The 7448-nt window shown below is 36.8% G+C and overlaps 1 pseudogene; it reads left to right on the top strand.

Annotated features, from left to right (window-relative positions):
• Nucleotides 1-5991: 5991 nt before the first annotated feature.
• LOC147507106 (DNA-directed RNA polymerase II subunit RPB1 pseudogene) lies at nt 5992-7409 on the top strand (annotated as a pseudogene).
• The last annotated feature ends 39 nt before the right edge of the window (nt 7410-7448 follow it).

Consider the following 7448-nt stretch of genomic DNA (forward strand, 5'->3'; position numbering starts at 1 on the left):
ACGCATAATACCCTTAATGAATAATAAAATCAGATACCTAGCTATTTATTAATGAGGACTACTTTGTCTTTTTATGTGTTTATAAATTTTCAGTACCGATATTGTCCTTAAATAAAACAATTGCTTAACACTTTTAAATAGGGTCAATCAATCTTTTCATGTGGGAGTATATTAGAAAACCAAATCCACGCCATTCGCAACTATTAATGGCATTTAATTAGCAATAATTGCGTTATTTAATAAGAGATTAAGAAATGGAAAAGTCTTATTAGAGAATAAGAACTGATTCCTTTCCATTCTCTCCCATCTCTTCTGTTTCAAACCCCAGATTCATTTTCGTATAACGCTGACTCCTACTAGCATGCTTCTATCATTATTCTAAATAATAGTCTTTACAGGTTCTATCTTCATATCAGTAGTAATTTTCTTTGAACCATTAGTAAATCATAGATTTGTTATGCAGAAAGGATGGAAATCCATTCAATACTACTATTATTCCAGTCTCACCACCAGATCAACCCAAGACTCCCCACCACCACCTCTTTTGCTTTCGGGTTATGGAGTAAGACACGGAATAGAGAACAATGGGCCATCAGCATCACAAGGACCAAATCTCGCGAGAATCAACAAATTTTTGGAAAACAAAAAGTTCTTACGGGCTGCAATTGTGGCGGCATTCGTGCTGATTAGTTTTGGGATTTTGTTTTTTATGTTGAAATGTTGCAAGGGAAAGCAACGGGGTGACAAATTTTCAAAAAGTCATAAAATGGGTGCATCCAACGCTCGAATGGGAAAGTTTGATGACATTGAGTCCTATGACAATTCTCAGAACGTTACAGAGAAAGGTAATGTTGTTCTCTTTATTTTTTCTATTATGAAGCGAAGGGATCAGTCTATTGTGACAAAGATAACATAAATACAGCTTAGAAAGTAAGTTGAGCAAACTTACTTCCATGTCAGGAACAAGCAAAAGAACACATGCATGTCAAAACATTGTGCTTTCCACTTCAGAACAGAATTCTCAAATATAAAACTACTCAGTTGTTCACTAAGTTTGGCATGCGTGTGTTATAGGTAAACTCCCAAAAACCAACTCTTACTTGGAGGAAGAACCATACATATAGACATATAGCGTCTAATCTGTATACATTGAAGCAATGGTTGTGAGATACTCTTGCTTCAAAAGTCCACAATTGCATCACTAAGAAGAAAGTTGACCTCAGTGTGTTAATCCGCATAATATAACTTATCATCTTCTAATTTTATCCAGTCAATTAAGCTATAGAGTGTTTTGGGTCAATACAAAAAGGCAGTGCTGCTAAAGTATACAATTAGAAACTCAACGAATTTTTTTTTGCAAGAAATCGTGCATCCACGTGTAGAAGAAGAGACAACAGAAACAAGAAAGAACATAATAATTTAATACCATATATCTAATTATCTATTCATGGAAGAGTGGATTATTAATGAAAGATGAGTTCCCCTACATGGACAACTATAGATATGTCTAAACTCTAAAGTCTAAGCTAGGCAAGAAGGCATGCGACGTAACCATTTTAAGGGAAGTCAAATTCATAAAGTTTAATGGCTCATCACATTATATATTGAACTAGATCTCATGTTCCTTTCTTGTAAGATTAATTTCCAACTATAATGGTGTTTCCTTCAGGAAGCCTAAGACAATACCATGTTCTCTTCATTTTCTCTGCATGGTGTGTAATTCATTCTAATGCAAGCAAATCTTCAAATGTAAGTGATGTTCCTCCTACTCAATTAATCCTTCGTAGATTCTCAAGTACAATCAATCTAAGTTTGTTTTGACGTGTTTCTCTGCCCAGTGGGTAAACCATGGCGGCGATATGTATATCGAGAGATCATGAGAAAGAGAGGTAAAGATCAGCCCATACACTATTTCAAAGCTGAAGCTGAAGGGAATTTGTTGCAGGGAAGGACATAACTGCAACACCAGGGAATACTTAATATCTGTACCCAAAAAGGGAATACTGCACCATCTTACCTGTGCAGGTGAAATCGGTGATGAGGGCAATCATTGCTGCTCAGCTAATGAGGTATTTCATCAAGTTGAGCAAAATGATTTGATCGATAATGGGCAATGGTTATGTGCAACTTGATTGAAAATATTTTGAAATAATGATTTACCAATTGTTTGATAATGATTTTTTTGTTTTGGTTTGGATCTGGATTTTAACGTATTGTTGTGTGTCTCTTCATTTGCAGAAGATGACATGCCATGGAAGTGTGGAACTCATTGCTTTACACCTGCCTATGTTGTATTCCTTACTAGAGAATTCATTATGTGAAGACGAAAGCTTGTGTATATCAGCAGAAGGTGCTCTATCTCATTTTGAAAATAGGCTCACATAACATTCATCGTTTTTTCTGGACACCGATAAAAAAAATGGGTATATTGTGGTACACTACTTAGCTCTTGGTGATGTGTATGTATACCTATTCGTAGTGTATTCTTAATTTACTGTAAGATTCAAATCAATGTTACCAGATTCACTACTTCCATTTTAAGGTGTTCCAGTTTGCACCTACCCTTTTAGGTTCTGTATGCGCATCGCCAAGTATTATGCCCCCATGACCAAGAGAAGAATAACAGGGAAAACAGAGTAGCAAAAGGGGAAAAAACACCGACCTAGAGACACTATAGTACTCTATCTGCTCCAGTCCGTCCCTCTCCCTCTCCCTCATTCCCTCTATGTGGTGGTGAATATCAACTCCCATCCTCCTGCCTCCATCTTTAGCTGGCGGCTGGCTTTTAGGGGTTTGGGTCAAAGAAAGGATGATGGTTTGGGTTATAGTTTTGAAGTTCGAGTCAACTCTAGATTTTTGTTTTTTACGTCATTATAAGCACATTTGAATAAAGCACCGGGTCTAAGCCCTTTTTTTATTTGCATCTACACATTTTAAGCCAAAACTTCATAGATAATATTTGGGCAGAGCTAACTCTGATTGCATTCGTGCTAAAATTGATTCAGTTTAATGATAGTTGTTTCTGTTCTTCTCCTTTTGTCATTGGCATTGGTGTTCCACCACTTGAAAAAGTTACAACATTACAATTTTCTCATTTCTCTTTGATCAGGGATGATGCGGAAGGCTTGTTCGCAAGACCGAGAAGCTAAGCACCAAAGATATAACTCATAGGGTCAAATTTAAGAACTATTGGCGGGTATCTTATTTACTATTATTATTCTTGATTATTAGTAATTCGAGAACGTGGTCATCTTGTCATTATAGCTGTAATATTAGCACCATATTAGTTATTGTTTTTGAAAAAAGCAATGTGGTTTAGTAAAATGAATGTCAGCCTTTTGAAACTGAAACTATTGTATTTTCATTATTCTCAATTGCATTCAATGAAACTGAAAAATGGACAAACTCTAGATGTATCCCTCCTTAAACTCGATAAGGATGAGAAATCCCTTGACTCATATTTTGTAGAGAAAACATTAAGCCTGGTCAACTCTGCATGCTTCGCATGCTTGCAAAGCTAGCTGAGTACTATATGTGTGTACAGAGAACAAACTATTGTTCTGTGTATAGCTAGCTATTTAGCGACAGTTATTCAATTCCAAATTGGGTGAGGGTTCCCTTGCCATCCATAGGTGTGGCATACTTTCCATAAAGAGGTATATCATTCAAGTTATGTGAGTGGTCATATTTCTTTTTTTCATGTGCTATGTACCATGTTTTTGGCTGGTCAGCCAAATAAGACTGTCACAAGATGAGCCTAATTTGGATGGTTCTTCTGGTCTATCACATCACGCCTTTTTATTATGTAATATATTTTGGTGCATGTTGGATGAGGATATTATGATCATTGAGAATTGTGCGTTTTACCGCCCATTTAAGATCTTTGGAGTTAATTATGTGCTCAGCCTACTGGATTAAGTAAATAATCCAATTTGGTTTGTTGTTTGGTGGTTCGCTTATTTGTTCCTCGAGTTATTGTTGTGTTCTGATAATTTGGAAATATGCTGAAGCACGGAGAGGATTCCCTTCTAACAAATTTTGGTAATATAGTGGAGAGGCATGGAATGAATTTATGAATTTCCTTGGTTCTAGGTACGTCAATGCCGTTTCAAGTTTACGATTTCCAAAAGTTTTTTGTCTTCAAGACAAAGGTATTATAAAAAATTTCCATTATAATTATTTTTCCTGCTAATATATTGGTTGTTTTAATTGTCTTGAGGCCAATGTATTTCAAAGACATACTATATTGCTTTTGCATGATAAACTTAAAACCTCTTCTCAGTATGTACTGTTTATGGAACATTATCCATAAAAGTATGTTGTGTTCATGGATTTTTAAAAAAAAAAAGAGGAAGCAATTCTAGGCTCCCGGAGGGACTGTCTTGACAAGGTATAAACATTGAAGATTACTCATCTTTTGAGATAAGGCAACTTCAACGGATGTTAAATCTTGCTTAAGTCAGCCGCTCCATGAAGTTAGGGCTTTTGGCATTGTTTTTTTTTTTGATGTGTACATATCTATTATTACGATATCACCCAAATTTAGTATGTTCATAGTCATATATTCAGCCAAAAAGATTTATTTATTTGTTATTCACGTGCAGGAAGGATTTGAAAATACAATGCTAGGTAGCTTATCACAAGGCTTCATAGATTGATATGGTCATATTTACTTGACTATCTATATTGACTATCTATAGGTCTGAACTTTTTAGTCGGTTTTTTCTTTGGAATTTTCCTGCTTTTGGTCAAATCATATCCATTAACACACAGCCTGTAAGAGGCCTTCATGTATAGGCTTATTTCATCCAAGCATTTTGAAATATGTGTAATTGCAAGCAAGCTCTTTGTAAATTTGGAAAAACCTTATAATTATGTCAATTCCACTTTTTCCTGGTTTATTTTCGTCTACTGCCATGAGAAATAAATTTTCTTCTTTGTTAACACTTCTGATTGTGTTTGATCGGTGAGAACAAATATATCTAACCGTTTATTTTTAAACATTTCCTCTTCTGTAGGCATGAAATGTTGGTAGGCCATTACCATGGGTTTCATCAGTTGATCCAAGCGCTAACTGTAGATCAAGCTCTTTGAGCTATAAAAAGCAAGAAAGCTAAGCGAACAACAGGCACTGAAAGTGTTACACTTCACCTCATCAAGCTACGTCATCATCCCACCATATTCTATCATGTTGAGAGAGGGCGGCTCTTTTATTTCCATATTTATTTTCTCTGAAGTTCAGCCCTCTCCATGTTGTAGAGATGTCGAATTGTTGATACTTGACTGACAGCAGTCTCTCATCTTCTTAGTTCTTGGTTCCCAAGACAAATTTCCAGAATTTTAGTGTGTTTGTAAAGCGTTAGGACAAGTTTTTGATGTGTATGGGCAATACAGCCATATCAATTGACTTCACTTGTAAGGGGTAGGTGGTTACAATGAGCAGATGGTTGCAGCTTCTTCATATACCAACTAGACAACACCGTCATTGTTACTGCATAAGAGAACTAACGCAACATTGTCATTGCTACTGAGAAGAGGACAAGTCAGAGTGACTAACACATGCACTCTTACTCTTATTGGTGTAATCTCCTATGTGGATTCAGTATAATCCTTTGTAATATATAGAAATGTTGCATAGATGCTAATATGCTATTGTAATCCATTTTTTGCCATTTGCACTAATGGTTGACAAACCAACTATACATAGTGAAGTTTACATCCTCTTTAATAAGTTTTATTTATTATTCATGTGCAAAGCACGTGCATTTTGGCTAGTTAACATAGTGACAGAATGGTGATATAAAATAAGTTCCATTATATTTTGTCTTATAAAAGACAGTTTTTTGGGCTTATGTCCCACCAACTTATCAACTCTGTCTGTCTCAATTTATCAACTTATCACTTATTAGACTTACGACTCAACTCTGTCTGTTTTGTACATGTGTAAAAAACTAAAAACACATTTACCCCTGAGCAAACAAAATGATGAAAATGCCTATTGACTCTATCAAGTGATGATGGTAAAGAAGAATCTGAGCATCGCCGACATCTCTGACTCAACTTATCCAATTCGTATCATTAATGTGGTGGTGGTAAAGAAGAATCCGAATTGGTATCATTAACGATGAATCTCCAATCGGAAAAGATGATCTAGCGGATAATGATGTTGTTCTCCTCAAGAAGATTGAAAGTGTCCTGCTGGCTGATATGGCTTTACAAGGCATCCCCGATGTCAGCAAGGTTTTTATAAAGCAAGAAAAAGGCAACAGGTATCATGAGAATGAAGGACTCAAACTAGAACTAGAAGAAGAGTGGATGGTGGATACTGAAGGTGTCAATTTGTTGGCTGTTATGTGTCATGAAGATGTGGATGCTAAAAGGACAACAAGTAATCATTTGATTGAAGTGCTTCAAGTCCTTGGCGCTACTTGATGAGTTGCGTAAGGTTCTATCCTTTGATGGATCTTATGTCAATTATAGGCATCTTGCTGTCCTGTGTGACACTATGACTTATCGAGGTCACTTAATGGCTATTACTCGCTATGGTATCAACCGGAATGATACTTGGCCTTTGATGAGATGTTCATTTGAGGAAACTGTGGACATTCTTTTGGGTGCTGAAACTGATCATCTCAGAGGTGTTACTGAAAATATCATGCTGGGTCAGCTGGCTCCCATTGGCACTGGAGATTGTACCCTGTATTTGAATGATCATCTGTTGATCTCCAACTGCCTAGTTATTTTGAAGGCGGTGGATTTGATTTTTCTGTGACCCCTTCTTCGCCTGTCACAATAACTCCATACCACACTAGTTTCCAAGACTATTCACTGAGTCCAAATGTTTGTTCTTCGCCCATTACAGATGCTAATTTTTCTCCATATGTTGGTGGGATGGGTTTCTCCCGTACTTCATCCGCTGCATGGAGTCCATTATCCTCTGGCTACAATTTACCTTGTCGGGGTTACATCCCTAACACTCCTAGTTACAGGCCATCTTCACTGGGGAATGATCCTTACTTGCTTGGTTACAGTCCAACTTCCCCAATGTATAGTCCATATTCTCCTGTTATTGATTCAAACATCCTTCCATATTCACCCACAAGTCCATCTTACTGACCCACCTCACCCAGATACAGTCTTACTGCCTACAGCCCACTTCACCATCATACGACCAGACATGTCCTTCTTATACTACCTCACCATCTTATATTCCAAATTCACCTTCGTATAGCCCTACTTCTACTATATACAGCGATACATCTCTTGAGGATAGTGAAACTTCTCTTGGGAGAGGGATGATGCCAAGTGTCAATTTGCAATCTTTTGGCCTTGATAGAGTCAATGGGCATTTTCGTCATTTTGGTTCCTCAGGAGTAAATATGTCTTTACACATGCACAAGACGGACTGAGTTGAGTCAGACGTTAAATTGGGGACGTAAGTATAATAA

This window comes from Coptis chinensis, chromosome 3 (assembly GCF_015680905.1).
Source record: "Coptis chinensis isolate HL-2020 chromosome 3, ASM1568090v1, whole genome shotgun sequence".
Taxonomy (NCBI): Eukaryota; Viridiplantae; Streptophyta; class Magnoliopsida; order Ranunculales; family Ranunculaceae; genus Coptis; species Coptis chinensis.